Here is a 24,955-nt window from a genome sequence, read left to right on the forward strand (position 1 = left end):
TCAGTCTGTTCCACACTCTTCGTTGTTCTTTACTTTTGGCCCCACATGCTTCACTTAAATCATGTGTAAAACCCTAAAACCCTGCATAAGAACCTTCTTTATTTCTACTTCCTGAAAGTAATCTCACTGTTCCAGTTGGTCCCTGTCATTTACGCACGTTCTGTCTTGCTACGGCTAGGTTTCTTTCTTCTCCTTTCCAGGACATTCCTCCACCTCTCTAGATTCCCCCCTGCTCTCACCACACATCACAGTGTCATCTGCAAACACCATAGTCCACCGAGATTCTAGTCTCATGTGTCAAGCCCAGACAGCAGTCTTGGTCCTTGATGCAGTCCCACCTTTCCCATTCATCAACTCCCGTCACACCTACAGCACAGCCTACCACTATCTTACAGCTCTCATCCATTTCCTGCACCGCTCTAACATTCTTCTCCATCACTCCACACCTCCATGCAATATCGCGCATCCTCTCGGCACCTTGTTTATGGGTCATCCACTCTCTCTAAGGTTTTGTTGATCAACCTCATGAATTTCCACCACTCATAGTCAGACTAAGGCAATAACTCAGTTAATACTTTTCCAAACTAAACATTTGAGTCAATTCACGGTTGTGAAGACCCTGAAAGGAAGAGCTGGGAAAATTTGCTGATTGCAATCAGTCTCGACTGACTGACTGGCTAGGACACAATTAACAATGGAAGCATGATGTTGTGGTTTCACTAGTGTTAAAAATCCACCATACTGAAGACAATTTTTGTCATAAAGCATGCTTATCTTGGAAAACACAAAGGCAATTTTTGTCATTAAGACTTTTTTTTTTTTTTTAATGCAAACTGTCAATACATCATCTTGAACTTCCACCATCAATCTCTTCTATGCAGATGACCAACTGAGACAAGCAAGCCTATTTTCAAAATACATGCGCCACACAATTTGGTAGTTTGTGTTCCACAGATGTGCTTTTTACTACTTCTGCATATGGTTTGTATCCTTGTGTCCTTTGATGGTCTATACACCTTGCAGCACTTCCTCTTGCCACTGGCCGCAACCCAGAATAACCAAAGACTATTAGTTCAGGATTTATTTTATTTCTAAAATCTCACACACACACACACACACACACACACACACACACACACACACACACACACACACAGTAAGAGGAAATTATGTTTAGAATATGGCATGGCTGACTCCCCAGAGGATGCAGATTTTGTTGTCCAGCAATGCAAACAACAGAGAAGGACAACATCTTTGTTCACAGTTCATAAATGTTTGACACTTACTGATACTGAAGCTCTTCATACAATTATGATTTATCTATCTATTTGATCTGTGACTATTTATCAAGTTCTCAAGCTGCTTTTCATGCCGTCCACTTTATTTGCCCCCCAGAGACAAAAAAAGTGAATTCATTTGAATTGCATGGAAAAAGGACACATGACAGAGGACACAGAGTGCAGGAAAGAGAGAAAAGAGCTTCTCTTTGCTTAAATTACAATAAGGTAACATTAGGCATGTGTGTCTCTGTGTGTGCATGTCTGTCAGTGTCAATGAATGTGTCTCTGTGTTAAAATTTGAAACAGTCAAATACCATACATAGCGCCACAATACCATGAATTACATAAGCGTTTAGGCCTACAGTAACATTCAACAGCATGTAATAGTAAAACAATGACACAATTTAGCAAGTAACTATTGCAAAGCTGAACTGAAGCTAAAGCTGAATAACTAATGTATATATTGGCTAAATGAGGCTGGTGACTGTGAAGTGGAGCTAACCTGAAGCTCATGTAAGCTAACTAAAGTCATTTTATATATGCAACTAAAGTGAGTTAACTGAAGCTAGTATTCACAGACTGAAGTTGACGTGGGCTGCATTAAGGTAATGGCAGTTAATTAGAAAAGAAACTGAATGTTACATGAGCTGTTTGATGCTAAACTGCGGCATTGCATTTTAGCCACTCCATGGCAAGAGCATGGCAAGCGTGTGGGATGTGAAGTGATTCTAAAGAACCTCACTTTATATACAAGTAAATTCCTTCTATTATTATGATATAGCCTTTGCGTGAAACTATCACATTTTACCTGCTAAACTGGAATTGGAGTTAAAGTTGTTTTGTATTTGGGAATAAAGGTGTGTTTCGTTTAAGAATGATCACGTTAGGATGAAATGTGTATACATCATTAATTATCATAATTGGCAGCAGCCTTCCCTAATCTTGCTAATTATGTCAATTGACTTAATTTGAGGCACTAGGTCAAGTTCTGTGATGATTATAGAGTGAAAGCACTGGCACTTCAAACAGGCTGTGATTCTGATCAACAGACTTAATTTGTTGTTGTAATATGCATCCAAATGTAAGCCCAGCAGACTCAATCTATAACCTGCCATTGTTACAGGGGACAAACGGCTCAGACGTGCTCTCTAACAAGCGCTCCTTTTAAATAGATGCCCGTGTTGGCAAAAATAAATCACAAATACAAGCATGTCTGCCGCAGATGTAGAGGCTCCCCCTCGTCCATTTGTGTCCATGGGAAATTTAGAAAAAAGTTTTAATTTTATTACATTGACACTGCCGTTGTGCAAAATAAACCAATTTGGAAGGATTTGTGTGACACATTAGGGTCATGTTTTTGTCTGTTTTTGTGTAATAACTGGCAACTCCCTTGTTTTATAATACACTATTGTCTGTGTAACAGAACATATCCATATCCAAGGCTAAACTGTACATTTCTATTGGAAAGAAACAGTAATAAAAGTTGGGGGTAGAGTCAACGTGCAGCAGCAGCATAAACAAACTATAGGCAGAAAGAAGTCAGGGCAGCTGATTCCTCAGTTGACAGCCTGTGACAGTGACGGCAATGCGATTGCGAGTGACCGTGAAATAGGGGAAGTGCCTGACCAGAGGAAATGAGGGACAAACAACAGCATGCATGAGGAAAGCCTAACTGGATGAACTGCTGCCAGGGCATCATAGCTATGGAAAGATGGGGGGCGGGGAGCTGGGCTGGACAGAGGGGGTGCAGTTTAAACGGTGCGTAAGCATACAACCGTGAGGCAGTAATCCTCGTTTATTTGTTCCGTTTCCACTGCCAATTTGTGGTCACTGCGACTGGACTTAGTGAACATCTGTCTCTGCTTTCCGTCCTTGTCCGTAGAGAGAGACGCTGCCAGGCTGCAATCACATTCTGAGTCCAAAACAGTCTAACCTAGTTTTCTCCTATCCAATTCTCCATTTGCATCGCTTTTTCATTTTGCTGTGATTGGAGTGCCACTGATCAACTAAAAGCTGAACCCATGTGTAGGTCAATTCTGGTACTACACTTTTTGCTGGTTAAACAAATCTCTTTGCTCCTACTGTATGCTACCATGAAAAACGAAATGCATTAACTGAAACTATTGACAACATGTAAAGTTGGCTAACATAAAATTTTTTCAAAACAAAAGTCAGAATTTCAAAGCGCCCTTGGTGGGCTGCATTTCTTTGGCAAAGAACTCAAAATGCTGTCAGCCGGAACACTGGCTGTGTCACCACAGTCGACAAGTCATCCTTTCTCATCTTTGTTGATGGAAGACTTGGCAGGGTAACATCCCCCTTAATATCCTCGCCATGCATCTCAGAGCTGTGCTGTCAGTGACGTATCGAAAGCTGACCTACAGCATCACAGGGCTAGCTTTCAGCTTTGGACCTAATAAATTTCTCATAATGGTTTCTTCCTCTCCAAAGTTTAATGGCAGACTTTTTAGGAAGTCAGCATTTTCTGCCCGTGAAAGAATTCCTCCGATAGGAGAACAGTGAGTGTGCGGCAGGAGCTCAGCTTTTGCGGCACACTGACCATTCCAGGTTTGAGCTGCTGGCAATTTGTAGGCTCTGCTTGAATATAAAGCAGCCGAGGACATTCTTCACATAACCATCTTTGTTCAGGTGGTGCTTTAATCTCCCTACCCTCAGGTTATGAGAACTGCTGAGGGTAAATGGCTGCCAGTTCACTGAGCAGTTAATAAGGCTTTATGCGAGTGCTGCCCTTGACGGGACGTGTTTTATGGTGAAAAGTTGTGGGATAAGTGCTGCCTGGGCTGTGTGCCAGTTGCTTGCGTTTCATTGCAGCTAGTCCTTCATGCTGGCCTTGTGATGAGAAACGTGGTCATGACGGAGCTCTGATGTACGGTCTCCATGTGGCTTTTCCAAAGAGATCAGATATGAGAGCATCTGGAGCAAAACAACACCTCCATCAGTGGCACAGTAAAAGGTGGGGGTGCTGCCTCATTACTGACAGTCAAACTGCCGAAATCCAGCTTCTCTGGCCTGCCGGTGAAGTGAACACCAGTCATCATTATGTGCTAAATAGTGATGTTACATAGAAATTAGTTCTCAATGGATTGGTTGTTGCTAATAATTCATTTACCGAAGAAATCAATATCCAACTATGAGCATAAGATGGGGCTTTAACATCACTGCTGCAGGGCATCCTAACTACCAGCTTATTTAAGCATGTTATTTGGTCTGATGTAGTTTAATGTGCATGGTAGTTCAGCTCTGGCTCGGAGCTCCTTTCTCTGCACCTTACGATCACTTTTTGGTGAATTATATTGGTTGGATGAACACATTCCTTCATTATCATGTGCAATGACTTTACTGGAGAAAGTTAGAAATACAATCAATTTAAACGTGCAAAGACACCTTTTTTATTATTTTATTTTTAACCAAAAGCATTGCAAACTGACTGGCTGGCTGACTTCACAACATGTGTCTTCTAGAGCCACTTCTTCTGCACTCAGCTAGTGGGGGTTTACTGGTGCTGGTCTCATCTGTCTCTGGGCGAACGCAGGGTTTAACCCTGGAAAAGTTGCCAGTTTATTACAGGGCTACATAGAAAGGCAAGCAATAAAAGTTTGCCAATGGCTGGGGGTAGAGTCAACGTGCAGCAGCAGCATAAACAAACTATAGGCAGAAAGAAGTCAGGGCAGCTGATTCCTCAGTTGACAGCCTGTGACAGTGACGGCAATGCGATTGCGAGTGACCGTGAAATAAAAAAATACTACTAGGAAGTCATGAAATATGACTTCCTAGTTTGCCTGACAGGCATGTTTTTGGACTGTGGGACCAAGCCGGAGTGTCCTTCTTTAGTACACATCACAGCAAACCCTTTTCTTGATGCATTCTAACCTGCTTGAACATGTATCCTCACCTCTTTTGCACTCTCTGAACTTGACTTCCATTCACACACATGGACTGTCTTGCTGAGGTTCACCTTCTTTCTTCTCTCCAGGTCAAACCTCCATCTCTCGAGAATAGATTTTCCTCCACCTTCTATCTGCTCTGAGTGCAGATCACAATGTCATCTGCAAACATGATAGTCCATGGTGATTCCTCTCTCAACTTCTAGCCATAGCAGTAAGAAGGGGCTCAGAGCTCATCCTTCATGCAGTCATTCCTCCACCTTGAGTCTTCTGTCCCACCTATAGCATCACCACTGCTTTATATCTTTAGTAGATGTACCGTACCACTGACATACTTCTCTGCTGCTCCAAACTCCTTCATATAATACCACGGTTCCTCTCCAGTCATATTATGTTTTTGTTAAATATACAAAGGCCAGCGCAGCTCCCTATGACCTCATCGATCAACATACTCAAAGCAATTACTGCATCTGTGATACTCTTATACTCTTTGTTGGTGCGAAACATGCAGCTGCTCACAAATGCTAGACGCCATTGACGCTTTCATACCCCCATAAGGTATTTAACATCAGAACCTTTCCACTCTTCATGCTCTTCAATATCTTCCTCACTTCACCCTCACTAATCTTTGCTACTTCCTGGTCCTCAACGCTCAACTCTTCTTCTCTTTTTTCTCTTTGGTTTTTCTCCTTCATCAAGTCTACAGAGCACCGTTTCCATCTTCCCGTCACGTCTGGCTCTTATCTGTACATTTCCATGTCTATCTTCAACCTGACCTGCTGTCCAGGCTTCTATCTCGCTGCCTCGCCAACCTGTATAAATCTATCTCTCCCTCCTTAGTGCTCAGCCTAGCATAAAAAAAATAATTGTATGCCCTTTGTTTGGCCTTTGCTGCCTCCACCTTCAACATTATTTCAGTTGAAGGACGAAAGCAGAAACTGCAATTCCAATTCAAAAGTTTAAACAGGTTCAGAACATATACTAAAAGACTATACTATAAAATAGGTCAGTTGCCTCTCGCTTGGAGTGCCTTTAGATACTTGTATATGAACTTGCCTAAAATGCACTGCCAGGCACAGCTGCCTTGTTTGGTGAAACAATGCAGAGTCTATTTAACATTCATAAGACTGGGTTTACATTTTGTTGTTCATCCACACTTTTTAATTTACTTTTCACCTTTTAGGGCATGCAATCTTCCATAAAGACAGGGAATTCAGAAGTCTGTAATCTCCTGTGAAATTAAACAGCGGTGGCGTCAGACACTGAGGCCTTTGTAAACATATGTTTTAGAGCTTTCCTGTTAATTTTTACACAGGAAATATTTTTTTTATATTTCCCATGAAAGACATCAACAAACAATTCTCCTTCCCCTTTCATGGAAATGAGTCCATATTTCTAACTCACTGCTCAGGTCAAATGAGAAACCTTTAGTGCAAATTGCTTTCCTGCCAATGTGAAACAAACAGACTCTTACATGCGTGTGAACAGCAGGGCAAACTGGCAGCTTTCTTTTTTAAGGAACAGAAAGACTGACAATCGCTGTCAAATACTTGGAATTTTCACTCCACCCCCTTTCCAGTGACTGAAAAGCTGTTGGTGTTTTTCACCTGTGGGAGGCAGCAGTAAGCTTGGGAAACACAGTGGCTGCTTTTAGTGCAAACTAAAGAGTAAGAAGAGCCTCAGCACTCCCGCTCTGCAGAATCCCCCATTATTCTTTAATGTATTGTAGCTCATAACAAGCTTCCTCTCTCAATCTATCAACTCTCTATTTTTTGGCTATTTAGGAAGCTAATGAAAATCTTTCTTGAGTGCACCTACAATGTAGATGGAGATTTAAAAAAATCTGTCTGTTTGATAAACACCTTCACTCAATCTTAACAGTGAAGAAAACACAAACAGAAACCAGCATGAAAAATATGTATTTTTTGGAATAACATGTTAATGCTTGTTTTTATTTCAACTTATTTTTATTTATTTTTTTATCTGAGGCTGTATGTATTGTTTTTTTTTCTTTGACAAACTATTCACATTCATCAGACCTACTTCTCCTGTCAAAAACATAAATACTCAAGGAATGACTGTTCCTCTTTGGTTTTTCTTTGGAGAAAAAGACCTCCTGCTTTTGCTGATGTGGAGATGGACCGTGAGGTCACCGACTGCTGAGTGATGTTTTGCTCAAATTAAAGAAGTGAACACATATCCACATTCACTTGACTGTGTGTGCAGGCCTTACAAGGCAAGTGTTTCACTCAGCCTGACGAGGCTGTCTTGGCTTTCCCCCACGACCTTACCTGTTCCAACCAGAACAGCCCACTCCATTGTGGTTGGCTCGTGCTAGCTAGCCGGGACGATGCTAGCGAGCTTTCATGCGTTAAAACTTTGCCAAAAAAATAAAGAATTCTGAGAAAGGAGTTACTATGATAATCAGGTTGTGACGTTGAAAGTCGAGCAAAATTCCAACAGCTTGTTTCAGCACAGTAACAAGGGAAAAGCCAGCCTATATTCAAATGTCTAAGTTGTCATGTTCTGTACTTGATGTCTTTGTTGGCATGCTGGTACCGCAAAAAAGACTGAAGCTGAAAACTCCATTTTTCATAATTGTAACGCTTTCATTATCAAAGCATTTAACCTTTATTTAGCCCTGACTAGTCACCTGCCACATGTTGTTCCAGAGGAGACTATACTTGGTTGCAGAATGCAGAATTTCTAAAATCTTGTAATATTGTTTGCCAATTAACAGATTTCCTCTAGCCAGTAATTACTCCATAACGGCTTAAATATTTAGTGGCTAATGTGTGCCGCAAAGTTTCAGAACAAAAAGTCTGCAAAGTCTAATTGCACCAATTATTTGTACATGTTAAATCCCATTTTCCCCTCTATTCCAGCATTTTTCACTTCCTATAAATTACTGAGAAATTCAAAAGCATTTTCTCATGACAAGTTTTTGTTCTGAATGTAATAATAGTAATAATAATAATGATAATAATTTTTTTCATCCCAAAATAAAATTACCAGTGGATCCTAATTGTATATAACTACTTGTTTCAGCAGAACGACAATAAAAAAAGGAAAACAGAATATCATAGAATATGGTGTGATATAGAATATCAGAGAAAGCAGCATTAGACATGAAGGAAAGAGGCTGAGTGCAAACCCCAGCTAGTATTTTTTTTTTCATACCATGTTTGGGGAAAGCATTTTTTCCAAGTAAATTGTAAAATTATAAAATTGGACAGTCTAAATTGACATATACATACCAACGACAGAAAGTTGGCAATTTCCCACGTTTACATCAAATTAATGGAAAATATGAAAGGTTTAACGCTACAGTGAAATCATATTGTTAAAAATACACTGTTTAAGTAAAAGCATATCACAGTAATTTCTTCAGCGCCAAAATAATAATTGAAACAAGGACTAACTAACAGTGGTGGCACGACAACAAGGAATATCAACATTTCAACAACTTCCCACACTCTTGTTGTTAAGTGCCGTCTTGGTTTCACAATGTCACAATGTGAGCAGCACGATGCAACAAGATTGTTGTCTTTCTGGAACAGCATTCATGGGTCAAGCACTTCAGTTCTACGAAGTCTGTGGTTAATTCCCTTGTTCGTGAACATCATGTTGTGCAATACAAACTGAAACACTAAACAGTTGTGATGTAACCAACACACAAAAGTTTAAAGATAGGTTAAATTAAGCCGTGCATTTCAGGTGCATTCTTAAATTTCATCCGAAGCATTTTGTGAATTTCTGATATTTTAACTGCATTACATTCCAAGCAGCTCTCTTTAACTCAGTCCAGAGGTAACAGTTATTTCATATTGTTGCACTCTATGACAGGAATTGTTGCGGTAAATATCCAACACACAAAGATTTAGACTACTTTCTTCAAGAAAAACCAAAAGAGTAGAACATGAAAGAAACATGGTTCCTGGTCCAAATGGTCTCCATTTTCCAACACCTAACAACTCCCTTTGTCATTGCACCCTCATTTAAAATGCAAATACTGTAAATGATGGTGTGTTACGTAAGTGTGAGGTCCAATTGAGCCAAATATTACCTTTCATGCTGCGTCCATAAGCTCATTATACTTCACTGCATGATATAAGCACAGCTGGGACCTCGGACTGGATGCATAATGGATCGGACCATGGTGTTGAAATCAGGAGCACCGTGGAAGCGAAAGCAAGTTCTCTTCTTTTGTTTTTCTTCATCTGTCCCATTGTGAAGCTTTATTCCGTTTGTTACAAGTGAGATTACGGCTTTGCAGTAATCTTCAGGCATCTGGTTGCAGTTCTACTGCTCAAAAGTGGAAAAGGCTGCACAATAATGTACGCTGGCAAAGCCTTTGTATAATATATATGTAGAGATGAAAAAGAATGAAGGTGATGTTAAGGTTTGTTCATTTTCTTTAACTTTAGTTGTGCAAGGAGTATTAGGTCAAAGGAACTGATGTGTCATTTGTATTTGTAGTGAGGTGGGGAGCAGACAGCGAGGGACCGAGGAAGAGAACCAAATTAGCCCAAACACTTGAATGAATATGAAGAAAAGATTTTTTTTTTTCTTTCTTGCAAACAGAGCAGTTGAAAGGCCTGACTGGTGGACAGTAGCCGGTTCCACGTTTCAAATGAAGTAACGCTTTTCTGGGAGAATGTCTTCTGTGGAGAAATGTGAACGCTTGCTATCGTACAGTGTAACAAACCAATGTGTATTCATTTTAAAAAATGGAAAAAATGGCAGTCCCCAAAACCTTGTTACGTAGTCTTAAGGCTGGACTTAAATGCTTTCTCTTAAAATGAAAACAGTAACAGCTAATTGTTAAAAGTTAAAGTCACACTGAGACAGCTCACATCCATATAATCCCTGCGCACGGTTTAAAAGGAACAACAATGGCCCAGAGGCATGCCGGTGTTGTCGCCGTGGTGGAGGTGGTGCGCGGTTGGAAAAAGCAGCGACGGTTGCAGCTGCGGAGACGTAGCGCTGCTCACTGATGGACTAATTGTTGTCCCACTGGTGTAAATATCCAGCAGCTTTATCCTTGTTAAGTGGCTGTCGAGGTTTTCGGCTATGTGATCCGCCGAGGCGAAGCTGGCCCCACGGATTTCAGCGCACACCAACGACTGGAGTTACCCTCCCCACACACACACACACACACACACACACACACACACACACACAGCGCCTGACTTGGGGTCAAGGTGCACTGACTCTGAGGGTTGTCTAACTGGGCCTCTTGAAACTCTTGCCTTGCATTCCAGTGCCTGAAGGAGGGGGGTTGCAGCCGTCAGGCTCACTTACTGCGAGAGAGGGTAGGAGTGAGAGAAAAGAGAGGCGAAGAGAGAGGAGGGAAGGCGAAAGAGGGGGCGGAGGGAGGAGGAGGAGGAGGAGGAGGAGGAGGTGGGGGGGGGGGGCGCAGAGAGAGGCTGCTGGAAGGTATTATGCACTATTTCCTCTGCTGGCTCCTGCCTGTTCCCTCCCACTTGGCCCCGGCAGAGTCGTACGACACAGTAAAGAAAACAGTGAAAACTTGAACCTGTTATTCTCTGCCTGCCTGCCTGCCTGCCTGCCTGCCTGCCTGCCTGCCTGCCTGCCTGCCTGCCTCGGCCTCCTGGCTGGTTCCGTTCGCTCGCTTCTCTCTCTCTCTCTCTCTCTCTCTCTCTCTCGCTCGCTCTCTCTCTCTCTCTCTCTGGCTCTATCACTCCCTCCCTCACCCTATCTCTTTGTCTCTCTCTCTCTCTCTCGCTCGCTCTCTCTCTCTCTCTCTCCCTGTGTAAGAGGATCACTTTGTGTCCGTTGCCTTTTCTGCTGAGCTCCAGACTCACATGGGGAAGAGGATTGAATTTGAGGAGACCCTGCCGGTGGGGCACAGCTGCACCAGTGCCCTCCATCTCCACACCACCAGGGCTAATGCCCCCTGCCTCCCTCCTTCCCTCCCACCCTCCCACCCTCCCTCCCTCTCTCTCTCCCTCCACCCTCCCTCTTTCTTTCTCTCTCTCTCTCTCTCTCTCTCTCTCTCTCTCTCTCTCTCTCTCTCTCTCTCTCTCTCTCTTCTTTCAATTCGGGCTGTGCGCTTTGCTCTCCCGTTGCGCACTCTCTCTGCTTTCTGCCTCTCGGAGGGGTGGGGGTGCCATGGAAGCCTAGAAAAATGCAAGTGGAACGGGGGGATAGAGGAGTCTGTCATTTTTCAGGCTCGGATCTCGGGAACTTGGCGGTGAGTGCTTCTCTATCTCTCCTCTTGGGCACTTTTCTGAAAGTTCTGTTCTCCCGAAGAATCCCTCGATTCTTGGAATTCCGGCAGCTCGCTCGATCCTTCATCGCCACTGGCTTTCATTTTTTGACATATACGTTGCAAACGGTCGTCGACTGTGCGTTTGATTCTTTGATGCTGTCGTCGGGGAAACCTTTCAACCGCTTCTCTCCTTTCCTGAAGCAAAAACAAACAAGACTGCGTTTCATTGAGCCCAGGGCCAGTGGGTTAGAGCGCGTCGAGTGCCTTTGAATTTGAACCAAGTTTTCCAGGGTCAAGGTAGAGCGAGAGTGAGAGAGGGGTGCTTGAGGGGGAGGATAATGGGGGAAGGGAACTTGGTGGTCAGTTTGGTGAATGGTTCCTCGGCCCAAGCACACTAATGGTCACCAAAACTTTTTTTAGTCTGACAGCAGCGGGGCAAAGCTGCAAAGTGAAGATCTCTTCTCTAAGCTCCTTCTTCAGCCGGTCAAACGCATTTTGCATTTGATTGCACCTTTCCCAATGTTATACGCATTCTTCATCACAAATTATACTTTCAGTACTTGTTTTTAAATTGTAAAAATCTCTTGTTAGAGAGATCAAAAGTTCACTGCAAAGTTATTCTGGGTAACGATGAGAGAGAAAGCTCTCGAGTGTCTCTCATATGGTTAATGATGTTTCACTTTGGGGCAACAGTGGCAGCTGCCTGGAACTAACCCTGATTATTTTGCTGTTGTTGTTGAGTGGATGTTTGAAATATTTGAATGAGGTCAATTGTTAGGTTTGTTGATCACTTTTTGAAATCAGTGGCATTGCACCGGCAGCAATGCCACTGATTTGATAAAGTGTGTGAAAATGTGACTGATAGTTTGGTATCGGTGGAGTTTTTCAATATGGGTGTTTTTGGAGGATTTGACTGTGATATCAAAGCCGCAGTTATTGTACAACTGGACTGTCATTGGTTCTCTTCTTCCTTAAGTAATAAAGCAGTCATTTTCATGTTCTCCCTTTTAAATATTGTACTGTGACTCTAGAATGAATTAGCAAAAACCATGATGCTAAAACTTTTGTGAAGCACCCAAAGTTCTCACAGTTCATATTTTTTTTTTAACCATCACAAATTCATCTTAGAACAAAAACACATCTGTTCAATTAGACTCAGTGTGTTTGGTCTGGGAAGTGATGAAGTGCTGCTTCAAAGTGCAGCGTGTCGCACTAACAGAAGTGGAGAGTGGGAGTCTGTAAAAGTAAGTGCTCGCGTGAACTCCTTTCACAGCCGCATTGAACTTGACTTTGTGATTTATGGCTCTCACCTGGACGGCTCGTTTGCAGTTCGGGGTTGTGACCTCACTCCCTCGACTCTTTGAGGAAATCAGAACCTGCCGCTCCGGCCCGCTCGGTTCGTCCCTCGCGCCCCTTATTCATTACATCACATGGTATTACTGGGCTGAAATGTCTTGACCTGAGAGGGTTTTTGGTGGCGAATTAAGAAGAAGTCAAAAAGTCGCTCACCGTGGTGTCGTCAACGCGCACTGTTAAGTTGATACGTCAGAGGGACCGTTCAAGAAATTTCAGGGGTTTTCCTAAACACAACTCTGGGTTTAGCATTTCGGAAGGAGAGAGGGCCTTGAATTAAAGCGGGCCAATCAGAGTTCCTCACTACAAATTCAGCCAATTGCTTACAGCGAGTTGATTCATGGTGCCAAAGCAGCAGAGTTCCCATCGCAGCATCCACAATAGAAGCTCGCTGTTGTTTCTTGCTTTGTCTCAGTTAGAAAATTCCCAGTGTCTTTGCTCCAAAGCACACTGATTGGTCCTGCACTGGATAGTTTGGATGGCGTGATTTCAAAATGGACCAGTGAGAATGAGACGGTCCTCAGCTGTTCTGTGTAATACTTTGAGTGTGAACTACGATTACTCCTGCTACTACTACTACCACCACAATAATAATAATAATAATAATAATAATAATAATAATAATAATAATAATAATAATAATAATAATGATGATGATGGTAATAATCATAATAATAATAATAATAATGATGATGGTAATAATCATAATAATAACAATAATGATAATAATAGTGATAATGATAATAATAATGATAATAATAATAATAATAATAATAATAATAATAATAATAACTATTATTATTATTATTATTATTATTATTATTATTATTATTATCATTATTATTATCATTGTCATTGTCATTGTTATTGTTATTATTGTTATTATTATTATTATTATTATTATTATGGAAGTTTTTTTTCTCAAATGAAAGCCAACGGGTCCCTCCAAAGCAAGCGTGATGCAACAAGGGGGCCAGAAAGAAATCCCCCAGTGGAAAGCAACCATGGGCAGACCTCCACTCTGGAGGGCAGCCATCTGCTTTGTTTAGTTGGGGTGAAAGGGAAATACAAAAAAAATGAAGTCAGAGTGGTAGACAAGCCAGAGTGAGTTGCTCCAGGAATACATCCCAGCGTGCATGTATGTGTGAATGTGTGTGTGTGTGTGTGTGTGTGTGTGTGTGTGTGTGTGTGTGTGTGTGTGTGTGTGTGTTTAAGATAGTAGAATAAAATAGTAAAATAAGTAGAATAGCGATCGCATTTTAAATTGACTATAGACTTGCATTTGTTGTATTTTGTGTTTCCCTGGCTTATCAAGCGCGTGTTGCAGATGTGAGGTGTTTGTTCTCTATAGTGTCAGGTGAAGGCTTGTCATCAGGGAGCCTGCTTGACCTCCACTGCCAATTTTAGCATCTCCCTCATTCCTCCTCCGGTTATAAATTAGCTGGCTTGTTGCGAGCAGTGAAAGGGAAAGCTCACTTATTAGAAGTGATTTATGAGTTGTTTGCCTGCTGCTGCTGCTGCTGCTGCTGCTGCTGCTGCTGCTGCTGGCACTGCTGCAATGAGAATGATAGCCATCTGAGTCGGCACGTGCGCTACTACTGCCACCACGCAGTGTGGTGTAAAAAAAAAAACCCAAACAGAAACATTTTGGACCTGATCAGAACTGAAGCAGCAAACTCAGTGTGAATGATTTCCAGACTGCAAAAGCTTGTGTTCTCAACATCTGAATTTATTGGAAAGGGAAATATATTTGCTATAAATTTGTAAGAATAGAAGTAACTAGTTCAAAATGCTGGATCCTTTTTTTTTTTTTTTTTACATTTCATTTCCTTCCTTGAACAGCCGCTGTTCTCTGCTGTTGACGAGTCATTTGAACGGCCCTTCGTTTTCATTTTACGTCGCACTTCACGCTCTGGCTCGAACGCTAAATTACACACATTACACACATCACTTCAACACCACAAGTGATGTCCCTGCACTTGACCGCAGCCCACTTGTGTGTGTCCACAGTGCGCGGCTATATGCTGCTGTGTGAAGGACAGTGATGTAAACAATTTTGAGAATAACGGCCTCTCCATTCCAGCCGAGGAATTTCAAACACTTGAGCCAAAAAAAAAGCAAACACCCGGTTGGCCTGTGTGCACGCGCATGTCTTCCAGCGCAGCTAATCATCTCAACGTCTGATGCAACTGACGCGACAATTACATTTGAAAAAAAACATCTGCGTCTTAGAAATAATTTTTTCATGATCACAAAAATGAAGTTGTTTATATTATTATCATTATCAAATAAACAGACCACTCTGACTCTACATATTTAAGAGTGGCTTCAAGTCCAAGATCATTTACAATCACACACACACACACACACACACACACACACACACACATATATATGTATATATATATACATATATATATGTATACACACACACATTGACATCAGTCTCCACTTTTTCAAACGTCGTTCCAAGTGTGTTTTGTAAGAAACAGGGGTGTTTGCATTTGCTTCACATTTAGCAAAAATATATAAATTGTATATATCACACATCAAGGCCAGAGACTGGACAAGGTAGAGCGTGAACTACTGGAGTTTACGTGAGTCGTTTTGCACAATCATAAACAACGGGAGAGAGGAATCCATGAAGCAGAAAGGAAAGTCACATTTTTGGCCTTTGGAATAAAAAGATGTTTCAATTGAATTTTCATCTTACAAATTACACTTCGGGCAATCCAAATGAAAATATGTGGAAAATATATTTTTGTGTTTATTTTATTTTTTGTTTTTGTTTTTGCTTGTTCAGTAAAAAGAAAGAAGAAAATACCCATAAGTAAAGATTACAGCAAACATTTATTTGTCTTCAGAATTATTTGTGCCCACTCATAAATAAAAGCAAACAAGCGAAACGGTCAACTCTGACTTAAGGCTGCATTCTTATATTATATTAATGAGTTCATCCAAATATAATGTCACGATCACACTGCACTTTAATCCAACTTTGTCTTCAACCTTCTGATTTAATGAACCACTCCCCATTTTCAGTTGTTTCGCTACTCGGGCCAAGAGATCACCAGCAATTTGTCGGCCTCTCCGCCTTTTGTTTGTCAGAGTTGCAGCCTGTGACTTGCTTGCATGGTGCAGCTGACCGGGCCAAGTAGCTGTCAGCACCCACCGGCAGCATTTTAACAGCATCATCATCGTCATATTATTTAGCAGTTCGGCCTTCTTTGGCTGTAGTCGCCCAGATGTTGGCGTTCCGTGCTTGGAAACGGCCTCCGCACGTTCGGTGCTTCCTGTGTGACGGCAGCGGTGCGGCGGGGTTTGTCGCATCAAAGCGGCGCTGCGTGGGGGGGCTTAAAGGGGAGGGGGCGGGGGGTGGAGGGGCGCTGGGTAGCGCAGACACAATGGACCAAGGCAAACATTAGGAGTGAGACAAAGGCCACTCCAGTCGGGTCGCAGGGGGGCAGCGCTTCCTATTGTCTGAGGGAACTGATCTTAACTGGGGGACGTTTTAAAGCCATCAGCAAATTACGGCCTGCGCTGAGCTGTTGTGTGTTGTGTGTGTGTGTGTGTGTGTGTGTGTGTGTGTGTGTGTGTGTGTGTGTGTGTGTGTGTGTGTGTGTGTGTGTGTGGAGTCACCATCAAAGGCTCCACACTTGTCTGTCTGTGTGCACAGGAAGGATGTGAAGGAGAGCAGCCACAACACCACTGGGCTGCTTTTCTTTTAACGCTGAGGATGCTCTCGCCATCACTTTAGCCTTGTGTTTGCTGACAGGATCACTTCCATATTTTTTCCGCTTCAAGTTAAGGATTTTAATGAAGATGTTTTTCTCTTAGAAGCAACAGTGATTTATTTCCCCCTTTGAATTAATTTAGAGATTTATGGAAAAAAAATTATTGCACTTGCCCGCTGCTTTTATCTTTACTGCCACTATCAATTTTAACGAGTAATAAATAGAATAACTGAAACAAACTACATTTTCGGGGAGCACATTGTCTCGTATCTGTAGGCCAATCAGGTCATTTTTTTTTCATATATCAAACTTAATGTATTACAATTATTCATTAAAAAATAAAAATGACAAAAACATTCTTAATTCGTTTGACTTGAATAATAATAGTAATAATCAGGCTCTGTTAGCGTCTGTCATTCCATTAACGTTTTTTAATGATCAGTCTTACTTTAATTTCAAATCTTTTCGTGAGATTTCTCCAGGCCTCTGGAAAATATTAGCTGCAGCCAGCTACAATTCTGCAGTGACTGACAGGCTCTTCTTTTTTTTCTTTTTTTCATTAAATAAATGCATATGTCATTTGACAGATAAAACACTGTCACAAATCTCTTGGTAAATCCTTCAAACTGTGTAAAATATAAGGATGTTTGTTTTACAATTAAAATAGCAATCAATCAGAAGTGACGGGAAACACGAGCTCTGGTTCTTATTTTTCTTTTTCCCCCCCGTTTGTTTGTTTAAGTGGCTTTAATTACCATTGCAGGTTTTGTCGCAATTTATGCCCATAAAGACGTAATTTGTTGACTGCTCTTTTGAGTTCCTCTCACCACTTAAGTGCTCCAATGTAAGTCAGCTTTTAACATTTTTTATTAGCCAAACAGCTTGTCAAGTTGTGCTGTAATTTATTACAAGAAAACAAGGTGTCGATTACATGGTAATTACACGCTCTTAAAGCTAATGCCAGACTGCAAGACATTTTATTTGTTTCCGTTGTCTCTTATTAAGCTGCTTTTTGGGGATGATTTAGCCATTAGGAAATAATGTCATAGAAAAGAAGAAAAAAGGTGGGAAAATATAAACAAAATAAAAACGGCACAATTCTTTCTTTGGGATTCCACACGTTCGTATTTTCTAATTCATTTGGGGTCATCCAAAGTTATTTTTTTATTTATTTATTTTGTTTTGTTTTGTGTGTGTTTTTTTGTCTGAAACCGTATGCGTGTTTGTGTGACTGAAGGGCCATTATGGGACATGCTTTTAAGAGAAAACTGGTGAGCGGAAACCTAACACTGGCTGACTGCTGCTCTTGTGTTCCTGGACCCCACAGCTGCTGGAGGGAGGGGTTGGGGGGCGGGGGGGGGGATGAGGGGGAGAAAGAGGAGGAAGGACAGGGGTGAGGAGGGGAGTGGAGGGGAGGGGGAGAGAGTGGTGTGCTCAGTAATTAGTTGTCTGGTTTTGTATTGACCAGTCTGGTGCTCGGGCCTTGGGGACTGTTAAATTTGCCATTGAAACTGAAAGGATTATGCACCCAAAAGAAATTAAACGGGAGCAATGAATAGATTCTGGGCCACATGGAGGAGCAGCGGTTATTTTTTTTTCCTCCTCTCCCTCTCACTCCTCTGTTCCTGAATGCTTCTTCAAATAGATGAAGGGTTGTTTTTTTTTTTTGTTGGTTTTTTACCCCATCGGAAATAAACGCTTTTCACGTTCTGCGTAAATTAAAAAATGCCCCTGACCCTCTTTAGGCTTTCATCTCGTTTTAAAGTATAAACCTGCTCCAGCACAACCTGATGTTGCGTCTTTGTCGATCCTTTTTATCACAAAATTCCAAATCTTTTCCTCTTGCTGGCCGTTGATATGTGGCCATCACTCTGATGGCGTGTGTTTGGATGTGGACGGGGTGATTGCAAGGCGGGCCAGAGATTGTCTGTTTCAGTCTTGCTGTCTTTTCTATTCATAGGATTTTCCTTCTTTTTCACCGTATTGTTGCTGTAATTATGCACATTTCCCCAATGTGGGATTAATAAAGGCTTCTATTCTGTTCTATTCTAAAAAGTGTGTTATTGTCGCAGCAGACCGACACATCTGGGACTTATTTTAAAAACACACTGTATCCACCTGAATGATCCAGGCAAAAAGTCCTGTAAAATGCGCCCTCGGATTTTATTGTCTGCGAGGCCAAAAGGCTTCTTTTTCTCGCTCGCTGCTTTGCTCACATGCTGATGCCTGTGTGTCTCGCTTTGATACACTCGGGTGGAGATCATGGCGGCGCCTGCTAAGCTAGCTAGAGCTTCTAAGCCGTGGCGGCGGCGGCGGCGGCGGCGGCACTGGAGCCTGGATCTCTATTTGTGGCTTCGGCCCCCGAAGCTGCACGGAGCATTTGAACCTCGTGAACCGTGAGCCTCCAGTGTATCAAGTGGATGATCGAGGGGTGATGTCATGCTCTCCCTCGCTGTTTGCGTAGCCCGGCCCAGAGCGAGAGGTCCGACGTAATTCTTTATTTATTTGTTTTTTTTGGTTGAGCAAAGAGCGGCGCAGCCCAACGGGACGCCGCCACAAAAATCCAGAAATCTTTCCGACTGTTTCTCTGGTTCTGATTTGACGCGATGATGTGAAATCTTGAAAGCCGCCGTTCCGTGTCTGCTTCTTTTTAAATCCTTTCGAGGCCTCGTGTAACGTTGACACCGGACAAGGAGGGAGAGCGCTCCGATGAAACGCACAATCCCGTCGAGATCCGTCTTGGTGATGATCGCGGCAGGGCGAACACTAACGCTAACGCTAACCGGACCGGACTGGGGTGACGCCTCCGCGCAGGAAAATAAATCAGCCAAGTAACGGCGCGGGACGGCAAGAAGTCTTTTCAAACTATGCCAAGGTCGCCGGAGCCTCCCACAGCCAGGGTTTCTTCTGAGAGAGCAGCGAGCCGTCCCCGCTGTGGAAGCAGCTTCGGCCTGGTGGACGCCGTCAGGCTGCAGCCTCCATAAATCACAGCCGAGTCTCCGCGGACGCGTCCTGACAAATATCACCTGCGTCCAGCAGCCAAAGGGAAGCAAATTCTCCTTTTTATTGGCGAAGTGGAAACACAGAGACGAGTGTGTGTTCGTATGTGTGTCTCCTGGCAGATAGCGCTAATGCGACTCGCTCTGCTCGGGATCCCACCAGTTGTGAAATGGAGCCCGGCAGCGTCAGTGGCCACTGGTGAGCAAAGGTCGTGGGAAAATCTCGCCCTGCCGGAGACTTTGGAGCCGCTCTCGCTCGCCAAGTTCACGCTAATGCGTTTGAGGGGCACGTGACGGCCAGAATGGGGTCACTGCGCGAGAGTAACAAGGTCGCTCCCACTTGACGCGCGGTCGCCGTGCAGAAATGGACAGACGCAGGGTTCTTCACCTCCCACTGCTGGGAAATAAAGACTTTCTTGATGATTCTGGTGAGACCTGATGATGGTTTGGAATTCACCCGTCGCTTCAAATGGCAAAACAAAAGTCGTAAAAATTGTACAGTCATATTGTTATCTCATGTTGAAATGCACATACGAATGTGTATGTAATGTATGATATGACTTGCTCGGATGGGGAGCAGTCTGGCCCTGTGATTGGTGGTCGTCGCTCGTCTCTCGGAGCCGGAAGTCGTATCCGGTGTTTGGTGTGCGCCAGGTGCACGTCAACGGTCGCCACTCACCGTTTCTTAATAGCCTGCTGAGGTTCCCTCCTCTTCAGGGGTCCGTCACCACCATCACAACCACCCACCCAACCCCCAACCATCCCACCCCCCCCCCCATCCCTCCTGGTAGTAGGGGGCCTCTTCACGGCCGGCTCTCAGCACCACCGTCAGACAGCGACGCAGCGCCGGGGCTCGTCTGCGAACCGGCGACGGAGTGGAACAATAGGAGTTTGCAACGGTGTGTGTGTGTGTGTGTGTGTGTGTGTGTGTGTGTGTGTGTGTGTGTGTGTGTGTGTGCGCGAGGAGGCCCCTGTGTCTCTCTCCGAAACGAGTGTGTTTCCGCGTGACGGCGCCTGGCTGCAGCCCCGGCAGTCCAGGTAGTGGAAGGAGGACCGGGGTCTGGGTCCAGGTCTAGGCCCAGGTCCAGGATCAGGTCTAGGTCTAGGATGAGGATCAAGTCCAGGTCCAGGTCCAGGTCTAGGGTTCACTGCTTCCTTCTGTTTTTTTGCTTCCACTCTGACTCGCACTGACTACACTTCATGCTTCCAGGTGTGTGTGTGTGTGTGTGCACGTGTGCGTGTGTGTGTGTTGGGGGGCCAGGGGGGGTTGGTTGTGGCTCAAATGGATCTTCAGTGTCTCTTCCGTTGATGTTTTCAGTTCCTCCGTCAGCCTTTTCAGCGTGAGGCATCTGAAGCTGCTGCTGCCGCTGCTGCTGCTGCTGCTGTCAAAGGAGGCGGGAACTGCAGCTCTGATGTTATTAGAACAATATTAATATTTAGTCAATACGCGGGGGCGGTGGTGTCCTCGGCTGGCTCCTAGCGTGCGCAGGGTGACGGGGGAGAGGATGCAGAGTCCGGGGTGGCGTTTTATTTTTTCTTCCCTTTAACATATTCCACATTCATATGGAAATGGGACCTGGGGGGCCGCAGGGGGGAGGGGCATCTCGCGCAGACCCAATCTGGTCATGAATAGCGGCCAGTGTGTGCGACTGACCCGGAGCTGGCTGGAAGGCACCGGCTGACCTCTGACCCCTCAGAGAGATTGGGGGGGGGGGGCCTTCAGCAGGTCGGTGGAGGCTGATGATGGCGATCTGCGGTCGCAGACGGTCCCGCTCAGAGCAGAGCCGCTCTCTTCTTCTCTGACGCCCAGCCAGCCAGCCAGCCAGCCAGCCAGCAGCAGCAGCAGCAGCAGCAGCAGCAGCAGCAGCAGCAGCAGCTCTGCTGTCGCTCCCCACCTTCACTTCCAACGAACGTTTAATTCGATTTGCTTTGCCAATCAGAATAAAGGCACTGCAAAGGAGTTTAATTTTGCCCTCGTAGAAAATGATTTTTTTCCCTCAAACGTTTAATATCGCGGTGGTGATTTTTGATTGATCGCTATGATTTTTATTCATCCTAATCAGCAATTTAATTTCGTACGAATGCAGAGCTGCGCCTCGATTAAAGAAATACATTCAAATATGATATTTTGATGCAGATGCATACCAAACAAATTCCCTTTATTTAGGCTTTATTGTGGCTCACTTGGATTTACAATAACGAAATAAAATGAACAGAGGAAGAAAAATCTTCAGACTGTTTGGATTAAGATTCATTTGCATTCGCCGTGCTGTCTGCGAATTAATATTGTATTTGAGGAGTCCCGTCTCTAATGCATTCTGAGCGAGTTTCCTTCCCGAACCCCCCCCGACACAATGGGCCTCCCAGACCGGACCGCTGCGGTTGGATCTAGCAGCGGGGATCCATCAAACGAGATTTGTCTCGGTGGATGTGCTGCTTTTGTCCTGCAGGATTAGAGGCCACCAGCCGTATTCCTCTGCCGTCCAGAGCGCCAATGCCTTTTTTTCTTTCTTTTTTTTACACGTCATCAGCATTGTCCAGAGTGTGTGTGTGTGTTTTTGTTGTTGTTGTTATTTATGCTGTACAAGTCAGTCACTCTTAAAAGAATAATTTGGATGCGACGGACAATGAATTTTTTTCAGTTTGCATAAAACAAGCCTTTTTAAAAAGACAGCTTATTTGTATACAGTTTGACGAAATAGTAAATAGATGTGTATGTACGTCTGTATGCGTGTATGTATTTATATATATACATATGTGTGTGTATGTGTATATTTTTACATATACTGTATATACATATATATATATGTATACATACACACACATATAAGTGTATATATATATATATATATATATATATATACATATGTATATATATATGTGTGTGTATATATATATAAATATATAAATATATATACATACATATATATACATTTTTTTTTTGCATGATTCTCATTTTTATGATCAAAAGCTACAATTCTTTTAAAAACCTTTTTTCCTCAGTTCTCCTCAGTGCACCTTACTTATCCTGCGGTTTGTGCTGCTATTTGTAGTGACTCTCTCGGTTGTCAGCTGTCAAGCTCATGTTCGGTTGGAACATCTGACCAACACACACACACACACACACACACACACACACACACACACACACACACACACACACACACACACACACGCCCCCCGATGATGTGCTGCTCTTTTTTTTGTCTTTACTGAGACAGAGCGTGTGTGTGTGTGTGTGTGTGTGTGTGTGTGTGCGCGTGCGCGCGCTCTGTTTTGTCTCTCCATTAGCAGCCATTCAGGAGACAATGAGTTGGAGAAGCGGCCGATGGGCTTGTTAACACAGAGGCATTAGCGAGTCAGCGTGTGTCTTTGTGCGGGAGGTGACACTCCTCCAGTGTTATGACAGCAGTCTTTTACCCGTCGATACCCTCCACTCCAACGCCACGAGTGTCTGCCCGCTGAATGGGGAGGATTTGTTGCCCTACACCTAATTAAAGTGCGCTTTGAGGAGGGGCGATGGCGAGGGCTCCTTTGTTCCAGTTCACCTTCCAAAGCACCTTGGAAAGGGCTACTGTTTGACTTTGAAGGCAGCGATGGTGTGCGCGCCCGCGTTTGATTTGCACTCCCCTCCTTCTTATTTAGTTATTATTTATTTATTTTTACATTTGTTGAATTATTTACTCCTGTGTTTATTCATTTATTTTTACCGTGACCTTGAAAATAAATTTGACTTTATCTGTTATTGTTTTACTTGGTGTTTTCTGTGGCCTAAAAATATTTTTCATTGTGTGTGTGTGTGTGTGTGTGTGTGTGTGTGAGAGAGAGAGAGAGATACTTTACATTTTTCTCAAATTGCACTGCAGCAATGTAGCACTTTGACCAAACAAATAAGAAAGGAATAAGGATTTTGACCACGTAATAAGAAGAAATAACACGATGACGAAGATGATAATGAACCGGTTCAATGCGGTGGATTCGCAGCAGACAGTGGGCTGCTTGGAAGATCACTGTGTTTACTGGCGTGTTCCCGGGTGCAGCCTTCGGGGTTGACCTGAGTGAAACACATACGCGGCTTCGTGTGTGGGGATGGAGCCGGCTGGCTTTAATTACTAAGGATAATTTTGACCTGTAACGCGGCGCAGAGATCATACTTGGATGAAACTGAGAATTATTCTTTTTTTTTTTATGCCTTATGATTTTGTTTTGGGCCTCTATTTAAACGCGTCGACTCTCTCAGACTTGTCGTGCCTTTGAACAGATGGACTCCGTCTCCTGGCAACCTGGAAGGAATTTCATTAGTTTGGAATTTGGTGGGAGATTTCTGGTGTCTCGTGCTGTTGTGCAGGCTTTTAGTTTTCAAAATACATTTAATTGTGTTTTATTTGTCTTTTTTCTAATAAAGCAAAGTGTGTGTGTGTGTGTGTGTGTGTGTGTGTATGTGTCAGCCTTGGAGAAAGAGAGAGAATGAGTGCAAAACAGTTTAACACTTTAAACTGAAGGTGGGATTTGTGCCCCAGCCTCAGCAGCCTCGTATATTCTCCACGTTTCCTCACATTAAGACAAAACGGAGACGGTGCCATGTTTCAACACGGTGCTCGGCGCAGACTGGATTTCTTCTGGTCTATTATGCATTCGGTAAAAACCAGGGCAGGATCAGTTTGGAGGGGAAAAGAAAAGGAATCAGAATGTCGGATCCGGGACTTCCCGGTCGTTCCTTGTGGGGAAGTGTGTGTCTGTGTGTGTGTGTGTGTGTGTGTGGGGTTGTGTTGCTGCCGCGGCACGAGCAGTGGTGACAAAGCTGCACTTGGCATTCGGCTGCTGCTGTTTCCAGGCAGGATGAGGCCACGATGGGATTCTGGTTAACCTGCATGTCCCACGGAACATCTGCCAAACCTACTGTGTGTGTGTGTGTGTGTGTGTGTGTGTGTGTGTGTGTGTGTGTGTGTGTGTGTGGGAGAGAGAGACAGAGGGCGAGAGGGGGTAAAAAACCCTCCTCCTCCTTATTTAATTCAGTATAAATGCATGATTTGGAATTGGTGGTGGTATTTGTGTTTTTTGTGTTTGTATTTGTGTTATTCCAAATTTTAATGCAAATATTTTTCTAGCTTACTTATGATATAGGTTTGATTTTTTTTTTTTAATATTTAAAGATTAAACAGATGTATTTCCACATTCTGACCTATTTGATCTTCTTCTAAAATCCAGGCTTGTAATGTGTACGTCGACGATACAGTCAGATAAAGTGTGTGTGTGTGTGTGTGTGTGTGTGTGTGTGTGTGTGTGTGTGTGTGTGTGTGTGTGTTTCAGTCGTAGAGCCTCGGCCCTGCTGCCGCTGTGCTTGTGTGTCGGTCCAGGCGAGACATCCCGTCACCCTCACCCTTCATTGTCTCCCCTCAAATGCGCCACCTCTGTTTTTAAAATGCCACGTCTGTCGGGAGGCGTGTAG

At 43.5% G+C, this 24,955-nt stretch overlaps 1 protein-coding gene and 1 long non-coding RNA gene across 6 annotated transcripts in view; both read left to right on the forward strand.

Moving 5' to 3' along the window:
• Nucleotides 1-24,955, forward strand: part of nrip1b (nuclear receptor interacting protein 1b) — a 167,045-nt gene that overhangs the window by 73,631 nt on the left and 68,459 nt on the right. The gene's annotated exons all lie outside the window — the stretch shown is intronic.
• Nucleotides 10,630-24,955, forward strand: part of LOC142884385 (uncharacterized) — a 39,802-nt gene continuing 25,476 nt past the window's right edge. Inside the window, exon 1 of the long non-coding RNA XR_012926164.1 lies at nucleotides 10,630-11,402. This is a non-coding gene — a long non-coding RNA (uncharacterized LOC142884385). The remainder of the gene's footprint in view (nucleotides 11,403-24,955) is intronic.

Source organism: Nelusetta ayraudi, unplaced genomic scaffold (genome assembly GCF_046127955.1).
Source record: "Nelusetta ayraudi isolate G7.1 ecotype Tasmania unplaced genomic scaffold, CSIRO-AGI_Nayr_v1 ptg000011l, whole genome shotgun sequence".
Classification (NCBI taxonomy): domain Eukaryota; kingdom Metazoa; phylum Chordata; class Actinopteri; order Tetraodontiformes; family Monacanthidae; genus Nelusetta; species Nelusetta ayraudi.